Genomic DNA, 27195 nt, shown 5'->3' on the forward strand with positions numbered 1-27195 from the left:
AGACAAATTACATTAAGTGAAATGAGTCAGGACCAGAGAGACAAAGGTTGCCAGAGTTTTCTCATATGTAGAAGCTAGAATTAACTTTTTTATTATCTGCTTTTTAAATTTTATTTTTTTATTGCACAAGGGGTTATATTTACATAAGTCAGGTAATGAGTATATTAGAATTACCTTATAAATTCATAAATAAATACACTGGGTAGCATTCAAGTGTATACAGATGTTTTAATTGAAATATAGTGGATTCATTATTGTTAGTTTTCCGTGTAAAGGACATTCTTACTGGGGTGAGGTGGAATCTCAGTGTTGTTTTGATTTGCATTTCTTTTATGGCCAGTGACATTAGAACACTTCTTCATATGTCTCTTGATCATTCTCATTTCCTCTTCAGAGAAGTGTCTTTTTAGGTTTTTAGCCCACTTGTTGAGGGGACTGTTGGTTCTTTGAGGATTTGTTTTGGAGGAATCTAATTTTTTTAGTTCTGCATATATTTTAAATATGAGGCCGTTGTCCATTGTATGGCCAGTAAAGATCTTCTCCCAATCTGTGGGCTTTCTGTTTATCTTGAGAGCTATGTCCTTTGCCCTGCTGAATCTCTGCAGTTTGTTGCAGTCCCATTTTTCCAACGGTTCTTTGATTTGTTGTATTTTTTGGCACTTATTAAGGAAGGAGCCAGACCCAAGGAGCCCAAGTGTTTCTCCTACTCCTTCTTGTAGTGTTTTCAAGCTATCTGTTTTTACTTCGAGGTTTTTGATCCATTTGGAATTGATTTTGGTGCAGGGTGATATATAAGGATCTACTTTTAGTTTGTTACAGGTGGCACCATTTGTTAAAGAGGCTGTCTTTCTTCCATCCTTTTTTTTTTTGGCCAGTTCTGGGCCATGAACACAGGGCCTGAGCATTGTCCCTGGCTTGTTTTTGCTCAAGGCTAGCACTCTGCCACTTGAGCCACAGTGCCACTTCTGGCCGTTTTCTATATATGTGGTGCTGAGGAATCGAACCCAGGGCTTCATGTATAGGAGGCAAGCACTCTTGCTACTAGGCCATATTCCCAGCCCCCATCGTATTATTTTAGCTTCTTTATCAAAGATTACGTAGGCATAGTTACGCAGGTTTGTTTTTGGGTCTTCAGTTCTGTTCCACTGGTCCTTCGGCCTGTTCTTGTGCCAATACCAAGCTGGTTTTTTTGTTACTATAGCTTTGTAATAGAGCGTGAAGATTGGCATTGAAATTCCTTCATCACTGTTCTTTCTACTTAGGAATGCTTTTGCTATTTGGGGTCTTTTATTGTTCCATATGAATTTTTGGATTGTTTCCTCTATTTCATTAAAAATGGTGTTAGGATATTAATGGTATTGCATTGAATTTGTAGATAGCCTTTGGCAATGTTATTCCTCCCAATGCAGGAGCATGGGAGGTTTTTCCATTTCCTTAGTTCTGCTTTAATTTTGTGGCCAAAAGGGAACCCCACTTCATTGTTGGTGGGAATGTAAACTTGTTCAGCCACTCTGGAAAGTGCTATGGAGGTTCCTCAGAAGGTTAAACATAGAGCTTCCCTATGACCCAGCAGTCGACTTTTGTGCATCTACCCAAAAGATAACAAGCAAAAACACACTAAACCCACCAGCACAACAATGTTCATTGCAGCACAATTTGTCATTGCTAAAATATGGAGCTAGCCCAGATGCCCCTCAGTAGATGAATGGATCAGGAAAATGTGACACATATATACACAACGAAATTTTATGCTTGTATCAGAAAGAATGACATTGCCTCATTCATAAGGAAGTGGAAGGACTTGGAAAAAATTATACTAAGTGAAGTGAGCCAGACCCAAAGAAACATGGACTCTATGGTTTCCCTCATAGGGAATAATTAGTACAGGTTTAGGCTAGTCACAGCAGAGGATCACAAGAGCATAATAGCTATGCCCTATGTACACATAAGATGATGCTAAGTGAAATGAGCTCCATGTTATGGAAATGAATGTTATACCACTGTTGTAATCACTTTCAACATGCCATGTGAAAGTGTAGCTTTTTGTTGCTGTTGTTGTTGTTGCTCCTCTTTACCTTCCTGTCGTTGTTCCAGCGCTATCACTGTATCTCATCTGAGTACCCTGGATACTGTATATACTTGTATTGGAACTAGGGAAGTGAAAAGGAATATAAAAAGCGAGATATAAAGGATAAAAAGACAAATGACTCCAAAAGCAATACTTACAAAACCATTTGGTGTAAACCAACTGAACAACTCATGAAGGGGAAAGAGAAAGGGGAAGGTGGTAGGGGGGGAGATGAGGGAGGAGGTAACAAATTATACAAGAAATGTACCCATTGACTTATGTATGAAACTGTAACCCCCTCCATACACCACGTTTACAGTAAATAAATAATTTTAAGAAAAAGAAACAACAACAAAAGAAATATAGTAGATTCAAGGGATAAGTCAAATAGTGTAATTCCTTATAAAGGCAAAGTCAAAGTTCAACAAAATAAACACCGGGAAGCAAGTACATGAAAGGAATGGAGTGAAGTTAAAGGGGGAGGGATAGATGAAGAGGAGAGGCAGAGATGACTACAGTCAAGTATTCAATGTATATCCCACACAATTAGGAAAAGTGAGGGAAAGGTTGAGAGAGATAGGTAAAAACTTTGTAAGGGTTACATGGATTAAGATGCATTGTAATCATAAACTGCTTTGTTAAGTGGCCACTTCTTTGTACATGACTTAAATATAATAAAAATATAAAATAATTATTAAATAAATGCCATTTTAATAATATGAAAATTATAATTTTAAGGAACTTAAGTTTTTCCACATTTTTGTTAGAATGAATGAGTAGTACAGGGAGGTTTCATTTTATCATGTCCATATATAATTCAATGTACTTTATTAGACTCAGCCCTTTTGTTATTCTTCTTAATCCCCATTCTTTCCCTTTCCCGACCAGTCTCAACAATCCTAATTGTTCTATTTTCACATGTGTTTATAAAGTATTTCAATGATTTTCACCTCCGGTCATACTCTCTATTGATATTCTTCCATCCCACTAGAACCCACATCCCACATCTATATTATAATTCTGTCATTCTTTTTTCCTCAGTATTTTTCAAAGTGTTTTCCCCAGAGTATTTAGCACATGTATTTATAGACCTTATTCAGAATGACCCTCTCACTTTCACTCTATACAGGCATTTTCTACATTGGCATGATCATCCGATTCTTGTCTGATTTTGTTTAAGTGTTAGATTACATTTAATGACTTCTGTGTCTTGAATCAACCTTGCATATCAACTTGATTATAATGAACTATCTTTTTAATGGGCTTTTGAATTTTGTTTGCAAGTATTTTATTGAAAATTTCTGTGTCTGTTATTCGAACAGAGTTGTCTGCAATTCTACTATTGTTATTATTGTGGTTTTTTTCGGGTTTGGGGATTAGTGTCATGCAAAATGAGTTTGGTTGTGTTCATTTTCCCTTTAATTGGAGTAATATTTGTGTTAAATCTCTTTAAAACTGGTGAAATTTGAAAGTGAATACATTGAGTATTTGAGGAGATTCTCTACTACTACTTCAATTTCATTGCTTGTTATTTGCCTATTTAAGTGTTCTGTGCCATCTTGGTTCTATTTGGAGAGGTTTAGTGAATGTATTCATTTATTCTATATTTTCTACTGTATGTAAATATATGTCTTCAAAGTATTCCTTCACAGTATTACTGATTTTATTGGGATTTTATGTGATACACTTACATGTCTTAGTTACTTGTATTCTTTCATTCCTTCTTTTAGCCAGATTAACTAAGTTTAGCAATTTTTTTTAAAACAACTTTTTTCTATTAATTTTTCTTATAGCTTTACTAATCTTTATTTTTCTGCTCTAATCTTTGTTATTTCTTTCCATTTGCCTATATGGGGTTTGGTTATTTCTCATTTTTTTCGAGGAGCTTGAGGTACAAAATTGTTTTCTTATTTGAGACCTCTCTTTTTTATATAAGCAGTCACAGCTGTAAATATGATTAAGCTTAATAATTTTAATGATTTGCTTAATTTTTTGCCACATTTGTATTAGAAACCAAGAGTGGTTTAATTTTGTAATGTATTCTATTAGTACAGTCTTTTATCTTAATTTCCTTTTAAGTTGTGAAAGCAATAAAATGATGTCTTATATTTTACATCAAATTAAAAGAAAAAAAGAGTCCACTTATATTAGTTCTGGTTTCTGGCTGCCTGAAATTTTTTCTCAGTCACATATAAAACCTTTAGGAAGTTTGTACTTTGACATTCAGAGAAAAGCTTCAACAGTTCTTATAACATGATTTTCCTGCATATAAGTGCTAAAAATAGTCAAATACACATTGAAGGAATGTAGTCTGTGGTTGAACAGTACAAGTAGGTGAAAAAAAATTTAACTTACTTTTTTAGAACTTTACCTTTGGTGAAGATCACTGAATTCAATTCTTTTTCTTTTGCTTCTGTCTAGTTTTTGCCTGGTAATACTTTTCTTTGTAAACAAAGTAACATCCATTTTAAAAGACTTCAGGTTTTGTTGATGATTCATAAATTCATAGCCAATCAAAAAATCTAGTGAATCAAGAATGAATAAAACAACTGAAGTTACAAACAAGATAAAGATTAGGGATTTTAAAAATAGAGGCTTTATTTATTACAAAAGCAAATAAGCATTGTATTAATTCCTACCCTTCTGCCTCTGCAAACATCGACTGGGACTCATGTCATTAACCAAGGTTTTTCCTTATCCTTTTCTCACAGTTTTCTTAAAATCTTTATACATTCTCAAGGGAAGCCATGAAACAAGGAATGAAGTATGATGTTCCATTTGCAATGTTTTTTACTTGAGATTTTACTGGAAAATTTTTATTGTAAAGGTGGTATAGAGAGGGATTACAATTACACAAGTTAGTAATATGTACATAATTTCCTCTCGAACAGTGTCACCCCCTCCCTCATTTTCTGCCAGTTTTTCCCCTCTTGGTTTCCCTCTCCCCAAAGTTGTATAGCACATTTCCAACATAGTGTCTAGTGGGTTTCGCTGTTGAATTGGTTCACCCTTGTCCCTTTGTCTTCTGTACTTCTCTTTCCCCTCCTCAAATTAGATAAGCATACATACAAGACATGTGCAAGCCTGGTTCAGTGGTAGAATTCTCATTTAAATTTTATTTCAACTAGTATTGTCCTTGGATACATTAAAAGAGATATCTGGAACAGTGATCATAAAGATCAAGATAAGACCGCACAAATGAAGAGTCCAAGTATCTGTGATTTGCTTCATTTATGGTAGCTTGGTGGTTAGCATGCGCAGGGAGACTATTCTTAAGCTTCCCACTGGCTTCTGCTTCTGCAGAAATCTCTTGAGAAGAGTACAACTAAAAGCCATAAAAATGTGCCTGAGAAACAGTAACCAGTAGGTAGCTTATACCTATAATCCTAGCAATTTAAGGGGCTAAAATCTGAAAATAATGGTTCAAAGCCAGCCTGATCAGCAAAGTCTGAGACTCTTATCTCCAATTAACCACCAAAAAAGCCATAAATGGTAGAACACTAACCTTGAGCAAAGAAAAGCTCAAGGACAGTTCTCAGGCCCTGAGTTCAAGCCCCAGGACTGGCATAAACAGATAAATAAACAAATAAATAAATAGATAGATAAATAAATATATAAGACTGAAATGTATTTTTTTAGAACAGCCTGAGCAGTTCTCCCTAAAACTCAGCTTTGTTTCTATTTTTTTCCAGCTCTTAAGACTGAAAAAGTCATTGTCTTAAGTCATGCATTCAGAAATACTATTCTGTTCAGAATTATGAATTGCATGACATTAAATTTTTATTCCTACTGAACATTATGTAGGTAAGATGAATGTATTCTGCAATATAAATCTGAAGTCTAATTAGGCTTTATGTATTATATACAGTAGTTTAGAAAACATATTTTGCATGTTTAATCAGAAAAAAACTACTCTTATTCAGTCTTTTATTACTTTTAATCAGATAGCTGACACAGGCTTTTACAGAAGCAGAGTTTACTTAGCTCATGGTTCTAGAGGTTCTAAGTTCAAAGGGCATGCTGATGTAGGCTCTTGGTTGAGAGACTCTTCTTTGGCTGTAAAATGCAGAGCAAGCAGTCACCTCTCAAGACAAGATGCAGAAACAGCTGAATTAAGCCCGACTTGCTCTTTTATAAAATCTCTCTCATGAAAATTATCAACAAATCTCAAGAGAACGGCCTCACACTTCCAATGACTAAAAGATCTCTCTTGTGCCTCATAGTTTAAATGAGTTATCACTGCCCAATACAAAAATCCTGGGACCAAGATTCTAATTACATGGACTTTAGGAAAACAACATTGTACCACTAAGGCAATTAGCTAAGGCAATTACCAACACCAAGTGCATTGATTTTTATTTACTTCAATAAAGTTTAGGAGCATTTCATGAATATTCAAGATGCCGTTGGAAAGATATTGATATCAGAATCACACTGGAGTCATAGAGTAGAATTTTCTTTTGGAAATTCTTTATATTTTGGCTTTAGGTTAGGGTATGGTTAATTAAAGATCAGAAAGATGCTTCCTATTTTTCCTGAGAAAAGATTCATTAAGCAACATTTAATAAAGGATATTTGAAAGTGTGTGTGTGTGTGTGTGTGTGTGTGTGTGTTTGTGTGCGTGTGTATTTTACAAACTTCTGAGAAATAGATGTTTAGTGCAAACCAAATGTTCCCTCTTGGTCCTTGGGTTCCCACTGCTTACAAATTGGATGCAAATTATCTCCCTAGGAAACTCCACTAATCTCTTCTGGGGTTGCTTAGTGAGTTCTTTCCTTAAAAAAAGTGTTTTCTTATCTCTGCTACTCCTTATGTGCATGAAAAAAAAAAACACAAAAACTACAGTCAGGTCTAAAATCAATCCCTGCCTCAAATCCCTCCTCCCAAACAAACCAAGACTCCACTCAAAAGAAGCTCCATTCATTAGAAGATTTGCCACTTTTTTATGCCTTTTATAACTTTGAACTAAAAGAAAAGTGAAATGAGTACATAAGTGAGAACATATGGGCCTTTGATAATGTGAGCAGAACCAATTTTCATGTATGTCAATGCATTTGTCTTTTGAAGAAAAGAAATACAAATGTGTGGCATTTTAAAATGAGTATTAGAACCCAAACAGGATAAAAGCCTTGTGAATGTGAATCCATTTTTAAAAAAAGAACTCTTAAAACAGCCTCAGATTGTGTGGTGAGCAGCAACTAGAGTAGAGAGAGCTAACAAAGAATATTGTTCATAAAGTTTACTTGCACATATGAAAATACAATTAGGTTATTAATATGGAGAAGATAACATGACATCCTACATAATTTCATAGAAAAGTCCATTCTGTGCATATTAGGTAACATAATGAATTCTACTGAATAATCAACAAAAAATATTGCCTCTAAAGTAAACATAATTGTCTGCCTACTGAAAAAATAGAAATATGTTTAATAAAATTAACAGCAAGATAAACTTAGAAATCAGACTACTCAGTAAATTTTTAATTTGTCATTACAATCAGTTATTTTAGAATGTCTCTTTCAAAAGTGTTACATTTGATTTTAGATAATCAATCTCTTGTTTAATGTATACTTAAAATAAAGGTAATCTTAATGGCAAAAAAAAGAAATTATAAAATAATGGCATTCACAGGGATATGGTCAGATCTTGAAAGAATAATATTGAGTGAGACAAGCCTAGAGCACCGAGGACAAAGGCGCATGGTCTCCCTGATATGTGGTTGTTGGAGGGGGAGGGGAAAACAGTAGAGATCACGTCTGTAAAGCAACAAACTTCTTTTCAAATGGTATTTCTACATATTTTGGTCAGTGACTTTACATCATCTCTCTAAAACCAAATAATTACTAAATAAACATAAAAAGGTCTCAACAGTTACATACATATGATTATATAAGATGAGGCTAAGCAAAATGAACTCCAAGAGATGGAAACAGGAGGATTTTACTGTTGTCAATGTTTAATGTACTAGGTGAATTTCCTTTGACGTACCCCCTGTGGTCACTGTATATGATTCTGGTACACTGGATATTGTATATATGCTTATCTGAACTGGGGAAGGGAAAGAAAAATGAAGGAGGTGTAACAAATATGACAAGAAATGTACTCACTACCTTATTATGTAACTATACCCTTTCTGCACATCACCTTATCAATAAAATTTAATAATAATTAAAAAAAGAAAAATGTAATTTCTTTATTTTTTATTACTAATTTAATTGACTAGGAAACCATTATTTAATAATTAGTTCAACTTGGGACAATGGTGTGGGAAGCTATGTCTAAAAGGACCTCAGCTTCTTTGGTGGAAACACATTTATTTGTGTGTGAAATGTGCATAATTTTATATCTGCTCTTTATATTACTCCCACTATTGTAGGTGATGTGTTGGGGAAACCTTACAGTTGTGTTGGGGTACCCTAACAGTTACAAGGGAGAGGGACTCCTTTCTGTGTTCCCAGACTGTGATCCAGTAGGAGGTACAATCTGATCTGTTTCTGAACTTGTGCTGTGAGGCTTTATCTGTCTCAGATGATCTTTATTATTTCATAGTCTGTATGCGCCTTTACATTCTGGATAGATTTTGTTTTTAAACCCAAGTTTACCCAGTAAGAATTTGTTGCCATCTTCCAATATCAACCAGGACACAGTAGACAGTGTTACACATCCTTGGGGTATTTTATATTTATCTTGATACGAGGTAATTGTCCAGGACTGTATATTGTTTAAGAACTTTTTGTATATTTAATCAGTTATTTCTAACAAAATCTTATTAGCTAATTACTAATATCCACACTTTGCAGAGAAAAACTCAAGCAGAGAGAACAAATAGTTTTTCTCAAGGTCACAGAGAAAGTAAATGACAGAGCTGAAGGTTAAGTCCAATGAATCTGCTCTTGAATCTTAAATTCTTTGCCATATTGTCTCTCTGATAGGAAGACAAATAATGAAATATACTTCTCAAGATGTACAATAATTCTTATTTGCTATATACTTATTGCCAGAATGCTGGCAACTGAACCTGCTAGGTAATAACAATATCAAATAATTTGGACATATAAGCACAATCTACAAAGGATAGTTTCACATTAGCCTTATTTCTATCAGTAAGTTTAGGTTTTGAGATCTCACCTACTGGAACATAAAGCCACCAAAGTTACCAAAGCCACCATACTTGTGATGACTTTATCACAGTGAGGAGACTGATAACACTGGCTGAGTGATATTTGGCTGTGTGCCTCTTCTATTTGCCTCCACTAGGCCAATTAATTCACCAATTTTTTGGGTTGTTCTTGTTCTTTGTTCTGTTGACCATATTCAGTATTCATATTACCAAGAGTGAGTTCCTAGGACAATTAATGATTGAGGATGCTTTTCCTGATTCTGTTCAGTTGTCCGTTCTAATTATACTTAAAGGTGGCATTACAATTCTTCTTACAATTGAAACTTCAGAGGAAAAGATCTAATGGAGCAATCAGACAAAAGGATAAAAACAGGAAGAAATGGAAGATTACTTGCCATTAATTTATGATGATGTGAACTTGTGTTCATTTTCAAGGGGGATTTGCAATAGATGTCTTTCATCTGGTACAAAGCAGACATTAAGTGCATGAGAAGAAAACCTGCAGACAAAATGGGGTAAATGAACTGGCCAAGCTATGTTATTGACATTCAAAATCCAGCTAATAGGATTCTCATATTAAAGGACTTGGCTGAGTGAAGACAAAAAAGGAGAAAATCTTGTGGATAATAACTTAAAACTTGTCAAAGTTTTACTCAGTTATGTAATCTTTTAGGACTTTAAATTAGAGAGAACATCACAGGTTGATGCACGCATAAAGATTACTAGCATCTTCAAGCAGAAACTATGGAAACATGAAAAATCTATATATGACCTTATGACCTAGCTTCTTCTTCCAAGTTTTTTTTTTAAATGTAATTTTATTGTCAAGTTGATGTACAAAGGGGTTATAGTTATATAGGTAAGGTAGTGAGTACATTTCTTGTCAAATTGGTTACCTCTTCCTTTATTTTTTTTGCCACCAACATTTGTTGTTGTTGTTGCTGCTGCTGCTGTTGCATTTCAGGATATAAAATATTTTGTAGAGTTTGAGAAGTGAATGCCTCCTGAATTTGTTTTTCTGCACAAAGATAATATCATCAGCTTAACATCAATGGAAATGTGGAGAAAACTTGAACAGGCTGATAAAGAGAAAATGCAAATAAAGTGGTCAAGCACAGATGAGAGACAATGCTCAAGAGCTGTGTGAGTTTTTGGCATCCATGTGAAATACCAACTCCTGTCACACTCTCTGGTTTTCACTCCTTTGTAGTCAAAATGTTCTGTGCCAAATATCCAGGCATCTAAATAGAAACCTCCACAAAAGAAAATATTATTTGTCATATCTATCCACATTATTTAAGTATATACATTGACAAAATTGGCAATGTGTAATTAGGTCTTCACAAGGTGGTAATGTGTTTAGTTACAAGTACTGATGAATTTTGTGATATGCTGATGATGATTTTGATATGATGATTTTGTGATATGTTTAGATTTAATTTTGAAAACATCACCCATAATTTATTATATGTGTATATATTTATATTTAGCATTTATTTTAATTTAGATTTGCTTCTCTCTCTTCTATCTTGATACAAAATAAGTGATTTATGTACTTGAAAAACATATGTGATTTATTTACTTGAAGAATATTGGAAAATCATTGTGTGGTTGGTATTTGAATACAAATTTCCTTTTCATGGGCTGGGAATGTGGCTTAGTGGTAGAGAGCTTGCCTAGCATGCATGAAGCCCTTGGGTTCAATTCCTCAGTGCCATAAACAAAAAAAAACTGGAAGTGGAACTGTGGCTCAAGTGGTAGAATTCTAGGCTTGAGCAAAAGCATTTAGGGTCAAGTGCGCAGACCCTGAGATCAAGCCCTGGGACTGGCACTATATATATATCCTGGCTTTAAGATCAGCAGCCATGGTGAAGCTCTAATATTTTGAAAAACTTATGTAAAATTCTGAAAATTAGTAAACAGGATATTTTCTTGTTTATCCAAAAATCATGGCTAAGTAGACATTTTTGTTTATATACATATGTGTGTACACACGTAACTCATTTAATCTTTCTTTCAAAGGGGTAACATGACTTCCTATACAAGCTTAGCTGGATATTAATGGAAGTAATGATTTCATCATTCAGGAAGGATGAGTCAGGTAGAAACCTGGTTTATAATCCCCAGCACCTATTTTGACTCTTTGGTAGGTATCAACTTATAAAGTTGTTACACTTGTAGAAACTCACAGTGGAACAATATTCTTTCTTCTTTTGAACCATTTTAGCAAAAACCAAGTATTTTGCTATTCACTCTTTCACAACCATCAACTTTACAAGACTTTAAAAATAAGCATTTACTAAAGATTTAGTGAGGAATAGAAACCACATTTGCCAAATACATTTAAAGTGCTCCAATAGATGTATGTTTTCTCTAAACCTCTCAACTTCAATTCTTCCAAATATTCAATGTCTCCAACTTTCTTCTTTTATAGAAATTCTATGCATGAAACAGTTTTGTGCAGCCTCTCCATTCAACAAAATGTCTTTGAATTGAAAGTACTTCTTGATCACTAAGCAATACCATTTGTATGATCTCAACACAGTTTTAGAAAGTTATTTAAGCAAAGTCTTTAGAGATGGGCACATACTTCATGTGATAGCTGAGCAAGCATGAGGTCTTGAGTTCAAACTCCAATCCTGGAAAACTATGTCAATAAAAATAATAACTCTGTAAGTTAAACTCTGTATTAAACATCATGAGATACTATGAACTCAGGTTATTAAGAATAAATCTATTTTAGGTAAACCAGTGACTTTTGGTCTAGGTCTGAGGCTACAGAGAGATCCAGGAGACAAGATTAAAGAGTGGTACTTTCAGATAAAAAGAAAAATATGAATGGATTCTGAAGACTGAAAGTACATACCTTGGAGTGGGTACATTATGACCAATGAGTATTTTAAGCTGTAAGTGGCTACTGAATAAGAGCCCATACACTTATCAATTTGGTGGTTGGAGCCTTTCAGTTATGTGAAATGGTTTATTATAATTTTATAAATAAATTTCAGTATGTGAAGGGGCCTTCAGAAGGTCTCAGAATAAAGTCTCTCAAAAAATATTTATGGCAATTTCAGATACACCTTAATCTGTAGAACAGGAACAATGTTGGATTACTATTGGATTGAATAGAGTAAACACTTTTCCAGATGATGTAATCAACAAGAGTTGAATGAACAATAACTAAGTTAGTGAATGTAGTCAGTTTGTTGACTACATGTAGTCAGTTTGTTTCCTAATGGAAGGTTAAAGGTGACTTAATTGTACCAATAACTAGGAGGAAATTCTCCTTGCATAGAGGAATCTGTCAATGTGCCTACAATTAATGAATCACTGATTTCACTTTTGTCAGTTCTGGATGTTTTTGGACTAAAATGGAAATTAATAAGAAACTACATATCCTTAAGATTATTATAGATCTCTGGTGTACACACAAGATTTAAATTCAAAAGAATGATTTCACTATATCTAGGACTACCATATCCTGTTGAAGGCTTTGTCTAAAAACAATAGCAAATAAAACTCTTTAAATAGGATGTAATAGAATTTAATAAAAAAAATAGCTACTTTATTAAAATTGAAAGGGACAGTGGGTAATTTCTACTTGATTTTGAAAGCAAATTTTGAACAACTGCTTAATATATTGGAAAGATAACAGTAAAAAGATCAGTTATGATTATTTTTCTTTAAATTCTTGCCTCATATGCACCTGGAATTTTTAGATCCACTGTCTTTCTCTAATTGCTAATAGTGAAATCTAATAGTGATCTGGTAATGCACAAAACAGATTTGGCCTCTCTTTAGAGAGGGAACAGATAACAATCTGAACATGACTTGGTGTTAAATAAGGCATTATTTGCAGCAATAAAATCAAAGCATTGAAATTACACAAATATACTTATGTACAGGTTATAAATGGCCTGTCAGTAATCTACACCAGTAAAATGATTGCAATTTAGATTTTATTCATATGATTATGTTAATAATTAACGATAATTATTGAATGCTTTTAGTGTATGCTCCAGTAATGATTCAAATAATGTATATCAATTAATCCATGAATACTTTTTAGTGTAATTGTTACAAACCCATGTTATAGTCAAGAAAACTGGAGATAAAAGAGCTTGCATAACTGAATGCTTGTTGTTAAAATGTGGGGCTACAACTAAGATTTAAAGGTAGAGCAGCTCTATTTTCTATTAAATAAAGCAATTGGTTCATTTACTAAAATGAATTTAATATAAATGTAATCGTTTAGCTATTAGTGATGACTGTGAATAAATCCAATTTGATGCTGTTGTCATTGTGACAAAAGACTGAAAAATGCGGTATTTTCTCTGAAAGTGTTAAAAGTTGTTTTTTTTTTTTTGTTATGGTAGGCAAAGAATTTAATCAAGTGTTTGTCATCTTTATAGTCTATCTCCAAGGTTGTGGATTTTTTACCCTTGAGGATTTACTGGAATGGCTTGTATGGCTGCATCAACATCGTCACATCTGCCACCCATCACAAAGCACCTGTTGTTCTCAAGAATCCAGAGGCAAAGGTTGAATTCATTAGGTAGACTGAACAGGTGCTCACAGGTACCACTACCTATTTAGCATAAGTAGATGCAGCCTTATTCAAGCCTCTGACCTGGAAGGCCAGCCAATTGAAAATGTTGTCCATCTGTTTTTATTATTCTCCTGTCCAGCATTGTTTTACAATGTGCAATGTATTTTCATACATACAATGAAACCATACTAAAGTAACAGTATTAACTTAGCAGGTCAAGGTAAAATTCTTTTGTTATAAAGTTATGTTGAAGCTTAAATGCTTAGACATATGGAGCTATTACAGTATGATAGTCATGAGTACAGGAATTTAACTGGAAATATTTTTATAGAATTCTTCTATTTAATGTTTCCTATTGCATGTGAATAAAAATCATAACATGTTGTAAATTAACTTCTTACTGTCTAGATCTCAGTGGTTATAACTACTACAATTTATTTACTCATAATTCACAATAATATACCTATGACTAGTTAATGAAATATAACAGTGATCTAGTAAACACAAAATAGATTCAATGGCTCTCTATAGAAGGAACAAATAGTAATTTTAGTTATGTAATTAATATGGCAATTATAAATCATGATGTGTATTTTAAAGACTATAAAACTGTTTTTTTCCCCAGCCAGTCCTGGGGCTTGAACTCAGGGACTGGGCTCTGTCCTTTAGCCTCTCAAGGATAGTGCTTTACCCCTTTGAGCCACAGCACCACTTCTGGCTTTTTCTGTTTATGTGGTACTGAGGAATCAAACTCAAGGCTACCTGCATGCTAGGCAAGCACTTTACCACTAAGCCACATTCCCTGCCTCACTACATGTTTTTATAATTGAATACTTATATCAACCGAACTGGGGCAGCGGAATTATATGAACAAGCTTAAATACAGATTATAAATGCCTAACCAGACAAGCAGTGGGAGAACTAATCGATTCTAGTAAAATTCTCATTTATTCCAATAAATAAATAAGACTGCTTATAGCCTCTGGGAGCTTGTGGCTGTGGAGTGGATGTGGAATAGTAAGAGATACTGGTAGCATAGCTTTTTAAATACTTGATGGGAAAGGATAGAGGGTGGAGGATTAAAGGAAGCATCCTCACATACACCTAGGGGGACTTGAGAATGAACACCAATTTCGACTGTAAGACACAAGGAGACTTAGAAAGTGGAGAGTGGTTATGAAAGTTCATGTCTATAATCCCAGCCACTTGGGAAGCAGAGATCAGGAACATTGCAGAGTGAAGTCAGTGTAGGAGGCAGTGAGATCTCTGTCTTAACTAGTGAGCTAGAGGTGGGGCATGGCTGTGATCCCAACTCTGCAGAAGGAGGACACAGGAGGATCATGGTCTGAGGCCTGTCCTGAGCAAAAATGGAAGGTGCTATACCATAATTTCTTTAAAAGTATGAGATATTTATATACACAAACTAAAAATAGAGTAATAGTGTTTTAGTTGATTCTTTTAATTTTTTCTTTAATATCTGCTGGTTTCTCAACAGTGAATATGTACTACTTATAGGATAATTAAGTAAAAATTAAAATTTGAAGTTAAATTTCTCAAAGAAGCATGAAAATTGCAAAAATTTTTACACTTTCACTGAAAATCAAAGTGAAAATTGACTACTACAGACATTGAAATTAATTCAGGAGCAAAAATATTCCACAGTAATCAAACACCTACAAAGACTGCTTTCTTCCTTCACAAACTACTAGGAAAATAGACTTTTAAAAGTGCTCCTATGTGAAATGTTCTTTAGGAAGATAAAAAGTAATAGAGTAAAATATAGTTATTAATCAGAGGAAAACAGATAAATGCATACAAGTACAAATTAAGGCCTTATGAAATCAACATGAAATGTTTGTTTAGTTAAATACATATTTATACTTGTTTGTACACACACATAGTCATGAATGTACACATACATGTACACAAATACGAAGAGCAACCCAAGACAACACTACTTCTGCTTTTAAGTTAGGATATTTTAGTGAATAGAAATAAACATCATATTATATTTAGAACAAACTAATTCCTGAGCTTCCTACTGATATATTTCTCACTGGCTTGATTCATTGCCTGGGATTCTCCTTTAGAGGACCCAAGTGTTTCTTTCTGTTGGGTTCTAGGTGTCCTGCGCTACCCTTATCATGTGATTGAATGTTGACTTTTTCTTGTGAGAAAGGCAGGGTAGACAATCTTTAATAAGCATTGAACCTGGAGCTCAGGAATGATGCTGGAGCCAAGACCTAAAAGCTAAGTACTTTTATTTTAAACCTAACCTTTTTAGGCTTTGCCACATCGCTTACAGATAACCAGCTAATAATCAATAAGAAAGAATTAAATAACTTGAATCACAGCTAGGGAGATAACGATGAGTTACAGTGCAGCAATAGTAAATGTTACAAATTTTAATTTGAATCAAGAGCTCTGTATCTTTTGGGCATAGAATAGCAGATTGCTACGTCTATCAATTCTATGTGAATACAACTGGAAATGGACGGTCAGTAGATGCAACTGAGAGAGTTGGAATGCAAGGTTTTATCTCTAGGCTTTTGAAAAAAAGTTTTGTCTATTTTGAGAAGATAATCACAGAAGGGATTTTCAAGATCCATGGCAGTCCACCCTATTATTTTAGTAATCTTACAGTGGGAATTTGTTTATTGACCTATTCTCTCATATACAGTAATAAAACTACTGCAAACGTCTAATATTTATTAAGTGCATGTTTGTTGTCAGACACTTGTTAAGCTCTTTGCATTTGTTTTAAAACAGTCTTCACATAGGTGTGTGAAGTGTGTATATTTTTTATACTTTGAAACAGTGATATTTTATGCTTGATATATTAAATACTTGCCCTAAGATTGTTTTTAGACTATGATAAATGGGGTGATTTGAATTTAGGATTGTAAGATTATGAATCCCACCAATAATAGGACAGTTCTTGCTTATACATCTTCTATGACATAAGGAATACTTGCAAAATACATGCTGGAGTGGCTGCAGGGCTTCTTTTTGGGATATTTAAGTTATTCTTAAAAAGACTAAACTAAGCAGCAAGATAATTGCAATTAAAGTTCAGTCTTTTAGAGTAATTTAAGTAACTATTAGAACTCTCTGTTACTTCTCTACACAAATTGCTATCTGTGCACACTTGTGTCTTCTCAATTCTTTAAACAGCTATGCAAAATCAACTTGCAATTCTTCTGCAGCTAAGGAGAGTGGCATTTGGAGAGATTAAGCTCTGAAGATGGTGTTGACACTTGGTGAGTCTCAAGTCCCTATTTTCCTGTATCTTCAACAGCTTCTTACACAAAGGTTAATCAAGTATTTTTCAGACTTTCCTTCATCCACACACAAACAAGTCACAAAATATGACATATGATTGCTCCTAGTAAATTGTAAGTTCATAAATAGCTACATTAAGTTGCACATCAATAAGACATGAAGAATCTCATACTGCTAGAATTCAGATTTCATCTGTTTTTAATTCACACCAAATGGCAATATGACTTTGATGGCCTCTATAAAAGCATGTCATGTGCAAAAATATGGAATTGGAGAGCAACCTGAAATAAATTCGCTTCAAGTGATTTTACGAATGACCAACTGAGCATTCTGTTCCCTCATAATGAAAGATGGATGTGGTAGGCAAAAACAGTAATAATTTAGATGGATACAACACTAATAGACAATACAACACATTGTATAGACAATTAAATCATATAGAAACTAATGCTTGCTGCTTAGAGAATGAGTCTTGAACTTTTTAGAAGACTGTGAATCAATTATGAAACAATAGTTGTAAGAAACATTTGCTTTGTAATTATAAAAAAATTAAAAATTTCTGGAAAATATTATCCTGTTTTGAAAGAATATGCACCATACTTATTTCTCAGAAAGTATGTCAAAAAACATTTGGAGTACATAATATGAATGTTCTAGTGGTGGCATCCATTTTCTTGCAGAAAAAGGCTTTTGTATTATAAATTATTTGTTGAAGAACTGCATTGAAGGTAAGATTAAATAAGGTAATTTTTTTGAAATTGTAGATTGTCATGAGATATGATGATTAACTGTGATAGAGTCATTTTTGTTGTTGTTTTGTTTTCTTTTTTTGCCAGTCCTGGGGCTTGAACTCAGGGCCTTGAGCACTGTCCTTGGCTTCTTTTTGCTCAAGGCTAGCACTCTGCAACTTGAGTCACAGAGCCACTTCTGGCCATTTTCTATATATGTGGTGCTGGGGAATCGAATCCAGGGCTTCATGTACATGAGGCAAGCTCTCTTGCCACTAGTCCATATTCCCAGCCCCTATGATAGAGTCATTAATCAAAGACTCATACTTGAATTCCAGCTCCAATTTTCCCTTTGAAGCAATTCTTGGCAAGATGTTTAGTATGTCAAGACTGTAAGGGTAAAATGAGAAATATAACACAAGCCTGATGGTATGGGAAATATAAATCTGATCTTGATTGAATTTTCATTTTCCTAATGATTTGTGATGCTGTATTGGAGAGTCCTGAATATGACCTCTATGTTCAGTGATTCATAAAGAGGTTGAAAAGTATTCCCAGTTATCATTTATTACATTGGAAGATACAGAGTAGTCAACAGGAGGAAATGTGGCCTGGGGAAAACTGATAGAATTCAGGTACAAGCTTCCATGATGGATATGTTTAAGTACCTTAGCATATGTAATAACCACAGAAAAACACAGAATACTCACTGCTCAGGGTTGTTCTTGGGGGTAAATAACCAAATCTAGACTTTTATGCAAATGTAGGCATTAAGAACAAGCCATGTTATTTGTATAATTTAGTCACAGTAAGCCCCTATTGCTAGTCAACAATTTCTGGTGGAATCCTCTAGAAAATTATACTACCATGTAGCATTTTTTGTTGTTGTTGATTTTTCTTGGAATTTTTTCTTAGTCCAAATTAGTGAGACATGTGTCTGTGTTTCATTTTTGGAGTAAATGTTCTCCTTTTTTATAAAGTTTCTGAAGGGCAATTTTCTTAAATTATCATAATTGGTATTAAGAAGTAGTTTTTAGTGTATGTTAATTGTACAATATAGTGGGGTTCATTTTGATATTTTCACACATGCAAATAACTTATTTGATTATTTATTATCCTTTTTATGCACACTTACCTGCCTACTGATCCCATTTCTATTTCCCAATATTCCCCTTTTGACTTCAATTGTTTATTCCTTTCTTTCTTTCTTTTTATTTTTAGATTCCTTATTTGAGTGTAAACATGCAAACGTATGATACTTGTCTTTCTGAGTCCAGCTTATTTCATTTAACAGGATTACCTCCACTTCCATATATGTTTTGGCAAACAACATTATTTTGTTATTCTCAATGACTAAATCATAATCGATTGTGTGTGTGTATGTGTGTGTGTGCATACATGTTTAGTTACTTGATGGTAACTTTTTTGAGTTAGGTAAGATGAACTCAAGTTTTCTTTTCTTTTCCTTGCTTTTTTTTTTATCCTATTCTTTTCTTTCTTTTGCTAGTCACTCAGGGCCTAGGCATTGTCCCTGAGCTTTTCTGTTCAAGGCTAGTGCTCTACCTCTTGAGATACAACTCCATTTTCAGCTTTTTGGTAGTAAGTTAGAGATAAAAGCCTCATAGTCTTTCCTGGCCAGGCTGGCTCAGAATTGTGATCCTATGATCTCAGCCTCTGGAGTAGCGGGGAATGACAGTTTTGAGCCTGTACATGTACTTGAACAAACAAACTTACAGTCAGTATGTAGCTTTTTATGATATTGAGTTGTGACTCTACTATTTATAATTTCTTTAGGGTTTTTTTTTATCATGAAGACCAATTTGATTTTACTATCAGCTTTTTCTGTGTAGATTTAAAAAATAAGATCCAGGTATTTGCTGCCTTCAAGAAACACACATCACTAGCAAAACCAAAAAGAGAATGAAAGTGAATTGATTAAAAAGATATTCTAAGCAACTGGAGCCTGTAATCAAGAAATTGCAGCTATGTTCATGTCAGAGAAGACGTCAGACTAATAGAGCAAAAGTTATTCTATGTATATATTTGTAATGGGAACACTCGAATGTTGTATTAAAATAAACTTCACTGCAACCAGTTTTATAAATCTACCAGATGTAAAAGTTCAGATAAATGAGACATTCTCATCGATTGATGTCACTATAACTCACATAACAGAAACATACAGAATATTCAAAACAAAGTTGTAGAATATACATTCTCTTCTCAGGGTATCATGCTACTCTAGCCAAAAATAGATCATAATTTAGAACATACAGTCTTAATGCAAGAAAAATGAAATAATTTCTCGAGTTTAAAGATCATAATAGATTAGAGAACAATAGCAGAGAAACACATAGAAGTTGAACACACTTCTGAATTATCAGTTCTTCATCACAGAAACTTGAAATGTGAGGGGGAATAAAAGTGAAAACATAACATAGCAGAACATGTGGAATTTTGTGAATGTCATTCTAAAAGGGAAGGTATCTATAAATACCTTGCATATAAAACCAGAGATGTCCCAAATAAGTAATCTCAGTCTTAGGAAAACAATAACCTGTCAAACCCAAAAGTATTAGAGAGAATGAAATAATAAACATATAAGCTAAAAATAGTAAAATGCAAACAAAAATATGAAGGGTCAATGAAACAAAGATTTGGTTCTTTGATAAGATAAACAAGACTGACCAACTTTCACACTTGTTGGCCATCACTTTCATCATTGAGTCATGTCCCCCAATTCTTTTTTGCTTTCATTTTTTTTCCTTACATGGTGTTACATGTTTTTGCCTATGCCTCTTAGCACCATTCTCAGCTTGTTTTTTGAGTCTATGTTTTGCTATTTTTCTGCCGAGATTAATCTTGATCCATTATCCTCTTCATATCTACTTCTTGAATTGCTAGGAATTTAGGCACGGGCCAATCATTCTAGGCCTTTGCTGTTGTCTTAAACTTACTCATTGTGCAGCATTGGCTGCTTTTACTAACTCTAATATTAACTCATGGCTATGAACTTTATAGCTACAGTTATAGTATTTATAAAATTATAAAAGAAATCCGTGGTTTATCAAGGCATAGAGTTATTTCTATTGTCCTTTAGGATGATTTAGTAATGTAAGTATATATTTCTGTGTATACATTTACCTTGCTTATCAATTTATAATTCTTGTTGATATGTTTATTTATGATTTTATTTTTACTACTTTCTTATTCTTTTGGTTCTTATATCTACAGTTCTTCTTCTTTTTGGGAGCTCTGTCTTTCTCCCGGAAAAAAACAACAAAAATGCCTAGGTTTTCTTTCATAGAATATTGTTCAAATTATTTTTCCTTGCTGCATATGTTCTCTCTTGACTAAAAAGGTATTTATGGCTGTATTTCTAGATCATGTCTCTATTAGTAACACAAAATGTTGTCTGCAAACTGTGCAGTAATACTGATATTTTTTCAAATCCCTTAAATTATATATTATTAAAATATTTATTTATTAATTGTCAAAGTAATGTACACAGGGGTTACAGTACATACATAAGGCAGTGAGTACAGTTCTTATCCAATTTGTTACCTCCTGCTTCATTTTTATCATACTTTTCCCCCTCCCTGATTCCCTCCACACTCTCCCCTGAGTTGTACAGTTGGTTTACAGCATATTGTATTGTAAGTACTTCTGTTGCATTGGGTTGCCTTTTACCCTTTGCTTCTTCATTTTGGTTTTCACTATCCCTAGTTCTGATAAACGTAAATACAATGCCCAGTGTACCAAAGTCAGATACAGTGACATTAGGGGTAAAAGCATGGGGAAGATAGACCGAAGAAAAAGGAATAATTTCTTATAGTACTTTGAAATTATCAACAACAAAGATAAACCATTTATTTCCTTAAATTATATGTTCTTCAAGATTATTTTAAGAGTGAAAAAATATTCAATTATATGTCTTCTGCTAGGGCTTCCTACCAGTTCTTTCTATTGGATTATTTATAATGTTCATTTTCGGGAAATGTGCTGAGAGACAGTTTTTATAAAAAGTACTCTCATGATGACATTTACCTTTTTCTGAGTAATAATACATTTCTAGTAAGATAAAATTGTTGGATTGTAAACCACTTAGGAGTTCAAACTATAAAAGGCAGAAAGTAACATATTGTACTTTTCCCTTTATATGTTTTCACATAATACCAGACTTTATTTTACATAGGTAAGCCCTGAGTAGAAGACACTGTTAAGTTGTTTGGACTTTTGATCCACAGAAACAGTAAGTAATAAATGTTCATTGTCTTAAGCCTCTATGCATGTTTTCCGTTGTTAGTTACTATACAGCAAGGAAAAGTAATACAAAACTTGTTAGATGAAAATGAATTGCTGCCAGAAATACAGTTGCAGCATTGGAACTGGACAGGGGCTAGAGATACAATTTTGAGAAAACAATACTGACTACCTAATTTTCTTCTACTTGATTGTTAATGAGTATTCTGAAGATGCTCCTGTTAAGGCTCAGAAGGAAGTGAAAGGCAAACTACTGTGAATACTATTATTATGTACTAGTCGAAAACTTTAGGAAAATTGTTTCTTGCACTTAGGTAGAAAGCATAATTTACAAGCTGATAGTCCTGCAGATTTAGTCAACCAGTTAAGGATAACTTTGGTTTCATTTTATTGTACTGTTAAGGGAATTAAACATACTAAAAGAAAAGCAGAACAAACAGAAACTAACAATACATAATTTAAAAAAAACCTCTAAGTCCACTCTACTTTTAGTGGTAAAATGTTCCAAAATTCAAAAAGATATGATAAAGCATGGTACAAAGAAAAAGTGTAAGGGTGTGGTTCATGCTAAAGTTTCAAATAAAATTTTCATTAGTCAAAGTATTTCATCACCAAAAAAGACTTTCTCAAGACTTGGAAACTATAGGAGTAAGAAGTATTTGGTAGCTCTTACCAAACACAGAGTTTCCCTGTGATCCAGCAATTCCACTCCTGATATTTATTCAATAGACCACAAACAAGGCCACACTAAAGCTACCAGCACAACCATGTTCATTGCAGTATTGTTTACCATTGCCAGGATATAGAATCAACCCAGATGCTCCTCAGCAGGAGAATGGATCAAGAAAACATGGTATAAATACACAATGGAATTCTATGCTTCCATTAGAAAGGATGACATTGTCTCATTTATAAGGAAATGGAAACACTCGGAAAAGTTATATTAAGTGAAGTAAGGGAAATCCAAAGAAACATAGGTTGTATTGTTCCCCTCATTTATTGGGATTAGTAAATGCCTATAAATATACATGTTAACATAATGGATGGTAAAAAGCAAAAAAATTACAATTGAACATGATAACTTATACGAGACTCTAGACATTGACACAGTGAGTCCAAAGGAGGATATTCTTAGGACAGGATCACATAGGTTCAGTAGCAATGGGCATATGCTCAAATAAAATGAGGTTAATTGAAATGAACTTGTAGAAATGGTAATAAGACGTTTTATGTAATTTTGTTTCTTTTCTTTAATCCTATGTTGCTATATTTGATTTGTGTACTTTTATACATAAATTTATCTCTTTGGGGAGGGTAAAGGGGGCACAGAAATGATGTGACTAACAGTGAACAAATGCAGCAGTGATAGTCAGTACATACTATGTTGAAATTGAACTCTACAATTTATGGGGATAGGAGACAGGAAGAAAAACCGAGAAAGAACAAGAGAAGAGGTGACATTTTACAAAAAATGTACTGAACATCTGACTTATGCTACTGTAACCACTCGGTGCATCACTTCCACAATAAAATAAAATAAGAGCTGGAAACTTTACCTCTCAAAATTTCTCAACCTAATCTGCAAGCTTCTTGGAAGCTTAACTGTGGCATTCACCAGCACCAGCAGGAGAACAAGATACAAGCTCTCTCTGAGACATATGTGAGTCAAAAACATTGAAATTCATGCAAAATATATAAATTGCTTCAGACAAAATGGTGGAGTAAAGGGGCTGAGCATAAATTAAGGGAAAGTTATTACATACCACTGGTAGAAAGCAGGCTAAAAAGTGATTTAGCTGTCAAGACTCCTATTTTCTTAAAAACTTATTTTCTTCAGAACCAAGAGTCCAAAAGAGAGAGCTAGGAGCTCCTAAAATGTTTGTATTCGAGGAACCAGTGGTGTATGCCTGTAATCCTAGCCATTCTAGCTATTCTAGAAGCTGAGTTCTGAGGATCGTGGTTTTAAATCAGCCCAAGCAGGAAAGCCGTGAGATTTTTATCTCCAGTAAAGTACTCAGAAAAAGTCAGAGGTGGTACTGTGGCAAAAGAAGCAGAGTGCTAGTCCTGAGCACAAAGAGGCTCAGGGACAGTGCCCAGGCCCTGAGTTCAAGCCCCAGGTCTGGTCGGGGTGGGGAGGGATGGGATTACCCTAGATGGCAAAATCCAAGCCAGAAAACAACAAGATTATCCCAGGCTGGGTTTCAGAGCTTTTTATATCCTCTTTATCATTCTTTCCCCCTATATTTCAGTTCAGAATAGCTATATTTTAACTGTATTTCTTTTCCCCCATTTTGTACTTAAATGGGTGGAGAACTTGTGGATTGATTTTATTGTCAACAGATGGAGAAGAACTGTTCCCTAGCAGCTGTGCTTAATGAATTAAATGGAGAGACTCATATGCACCTGGACTTTTATTTAGATTGTAGACTTTAACTTAATGAAATGATGTGATTTTGGATTTAGAACTGATGCTGTAAATGGGAGGAGACCTTAAGAGGGTTGAATGTAGTTTACATTTGGAGAGATATAAGTTACTGGAGGCCACGGGATAGGATATAGAAGACTGAAATGGGGAGGCTGGGCATAGCCAATGCCATCTTGGCCAAATGGAAGATACAGAATTGGGGTTAATTGAGGCAATCTTGTCTTCATGGTGGAGGAAGGTGAAGTCCCACTTCCCAGTTGATGGACATGCCTGAATTCCTATAGGCAATGGCGAAGACTTGGAATATAGCTTACTGGACCTGTCATTTTTGTGCCTTGAGTTATGGAGACACTGGAGTTTCCTATAACACTACCCATGCTCCTGAACTACTTAGGCACAGACCAGCTCAGGTGCCATTTCACCATGCCTTGTGTCTTGTGTTTCTAGTCTCCTGTCTCTCCTCTGGTGTCCCACTTCAGCTCTCTATTGGAGTTGACCTGGTTTGTTGGTATGATTGTTATGATCTTTCTTTACTACTGTCGTGGTGACTCAGTTTTCTAACAGCATTAAGTATATTTGAGGGCTGCAGGTCTTTGTGACAGGAGTCCACCTGTAGTTGTTGGCTTTCCAAAAAAGATTCCCAATTTTTCAACTCAGAATATGACTTTTTTGCTTCTCCCAACTGAATTCTCAGAGTTTCCTTATAACAAGACTAACACAACTTTATTTGTTATGGTGGTTGAATTTCATAAACACTTAAAATCCATGGAAGTGAATTTCTTTTGCCTTTATTTGGAAATATCCAGACAGCAAACATTAATCATAAGTACAGATTATATTATTTTGAATTAAAAGACTTAATTTCTTGATCACTTTGAATGAAAAAGTTCATAATTTAATTTTATGTGATTCTTTGTAAAATGCAATTTTATTGTTAGTATTAAGGTTTATATAGAGGAGTTGCCATTTCATAAATGAGGTGATGAGTACAATTATTTTTTTGAACAATGTCACTCGTTTCTTCTCTTTCCCCCAGTTTCCCCTTTCTAGCACTGCCCCAACATCACAGAGTTCATTTTCCACATAGTGAATATTGAATAGTATTATTGTTTTAGTTCACACTTCCTCCCTCCCTTCTGTGCCTCCCACGTTGCCTTCTACAAAAAAAGCAGAAACAAACACTATCACCACCACCACCAACAATGATGAAAACAACGACAAAAAAAACAGGGCTGGGGATATGGCCTAGTGGCAAGAGTACTTGCCTTGTATACATGAAGCCCTGGGTTCAATTCCCCAGCACCACATATATAGAAAATGGCCAGATGTGGTGCCGTGGCTCAAGTGGCAGAGTGCTAGCCTTGATCAAATAGAAGCCAGGGACAGTACTCAGACCCTGAGTCCAAGACCCAGGACTGGAAAAAAAAAAAAAAAAAAAAAAAAAAGCCACGTTTTCATTTCCTGGAATTCATTTCAGCAACATAATTTTGCTTTGAATATATTGGATTCTCCAGCATGTCACTTATTAGAAATGTTTTTTAATGCTGTGTGAAAATTCTCACTGTGCAAGAAAAGGAGGGGAAAGGCTGTAAAATCTTGCAAACATATTTTTTACCTTTCTCCAGAAAGTATAAAATGGAAAAGCAGGGATTACCAAATGGGTGATAATTTTCATACTTGTCAAATTTTTATGCATGTAAGAACTGGCTCCTACTTCAGTGGGCATGCTGTTTATATTACCTGACTTTTAAAAATCCTTATACTTGTTCACAGTACAAAGAGCATATTGCGAAAATGGTATTTTGTATTTCAGGTAGTGTGGTTATTAATAAAAGTGTCATGATGCTTATGCAATTCAAAAAATCTCTGTGAAACCTAACCTCATGCTGTCTGCCCTGTAAATGGTTTAGTAATTCAGACTACAATGTAGCTGGTAACAAATAGAATCTGGAGTCAGATAAAACAGCATGTTGGAGCATACCATTAAAGCTAACATGCATTCTTCATTAGAGAGCATTGACAAAGCCTACTTAAATACAGGTGCTTAACATACAGACTGACATGTATGTAACAGATATGGAAAAGAAAGTAAATGATAGTTGAGAAAATGACAAGGTGATTTCATATTTGCAGACTAATGGGCTAAACAAACAGAATTGTAATGTAGATTTTTACTGAAAACTGGAATGCTCTAAATTGGAGAGCAATAAAGTTATTTTTCAAGTAACACTAGAAATATTCAGTGAATCGTTTCTAAGTGTTAAATTGAAAAATTATTTATAAGGTATTTTTAGGAGTAAAAATAGACTACTTCTAGTCTTAATCTTCAATGAACCATTATTACTTTATGCTTAAGTAAATACCCTCAGATGATATGTTTTAAGTAAAATCTTCTTACCTAATTGGAATATAGTACACCAATTATTTTATTTTTCTAGAAGATTGTATTTAGAAATACTAAAAATATAGTTGTAATAAAACTGAATACACTATCGGATGTATGTGTCCTTTGGCACTTCAGTTCTCACACATTAAAAGAGACTATGTGTAACCTGTAACCAAATAGGAAAAGTAGAATATAAGATAAAGTATCAGTTAATTTACTTTTTTTTCTTTTTTGGTTCTAGTCTTCAGACTTGAATTCAGGGTCTAGGTACTGTCTCTGTGCTTTTTAACTCAGGGTTGTCGCTTTACCACCTGAGACACTACTCCACTTCCCTCAGTTTTGGTGGTTAATTGGACAAGAGTCTCATGGAC

The 27195-nt window shown here is 34.2% G+C and overlaps 1 pseudogene; it reads left to right on the plus strand.

Moving 5' to 3' along the window:
• The window catches only part of LOC125362995, a 101559-nt pseudogene that overhangs the window by 22837 nt on the left and 51527 nt on the right, over positions 1-27195 (plus strand).

Source organism: Perognathus longimembris, chromosome 14 (assembly GCF_023159225.1).
Source record: "Perognathus longimembris pacificus isolate PPM17 chromosome 14, ASM2315922v1, whole genome shotgun sequence".
Taxonomy (NCBI): domain Eukaryota; kingdom Metazoa; phylum Chordata; class Mammalia; order Rodentia; family Heteromyidae; genus Perognathus; species Perognathus longimembris.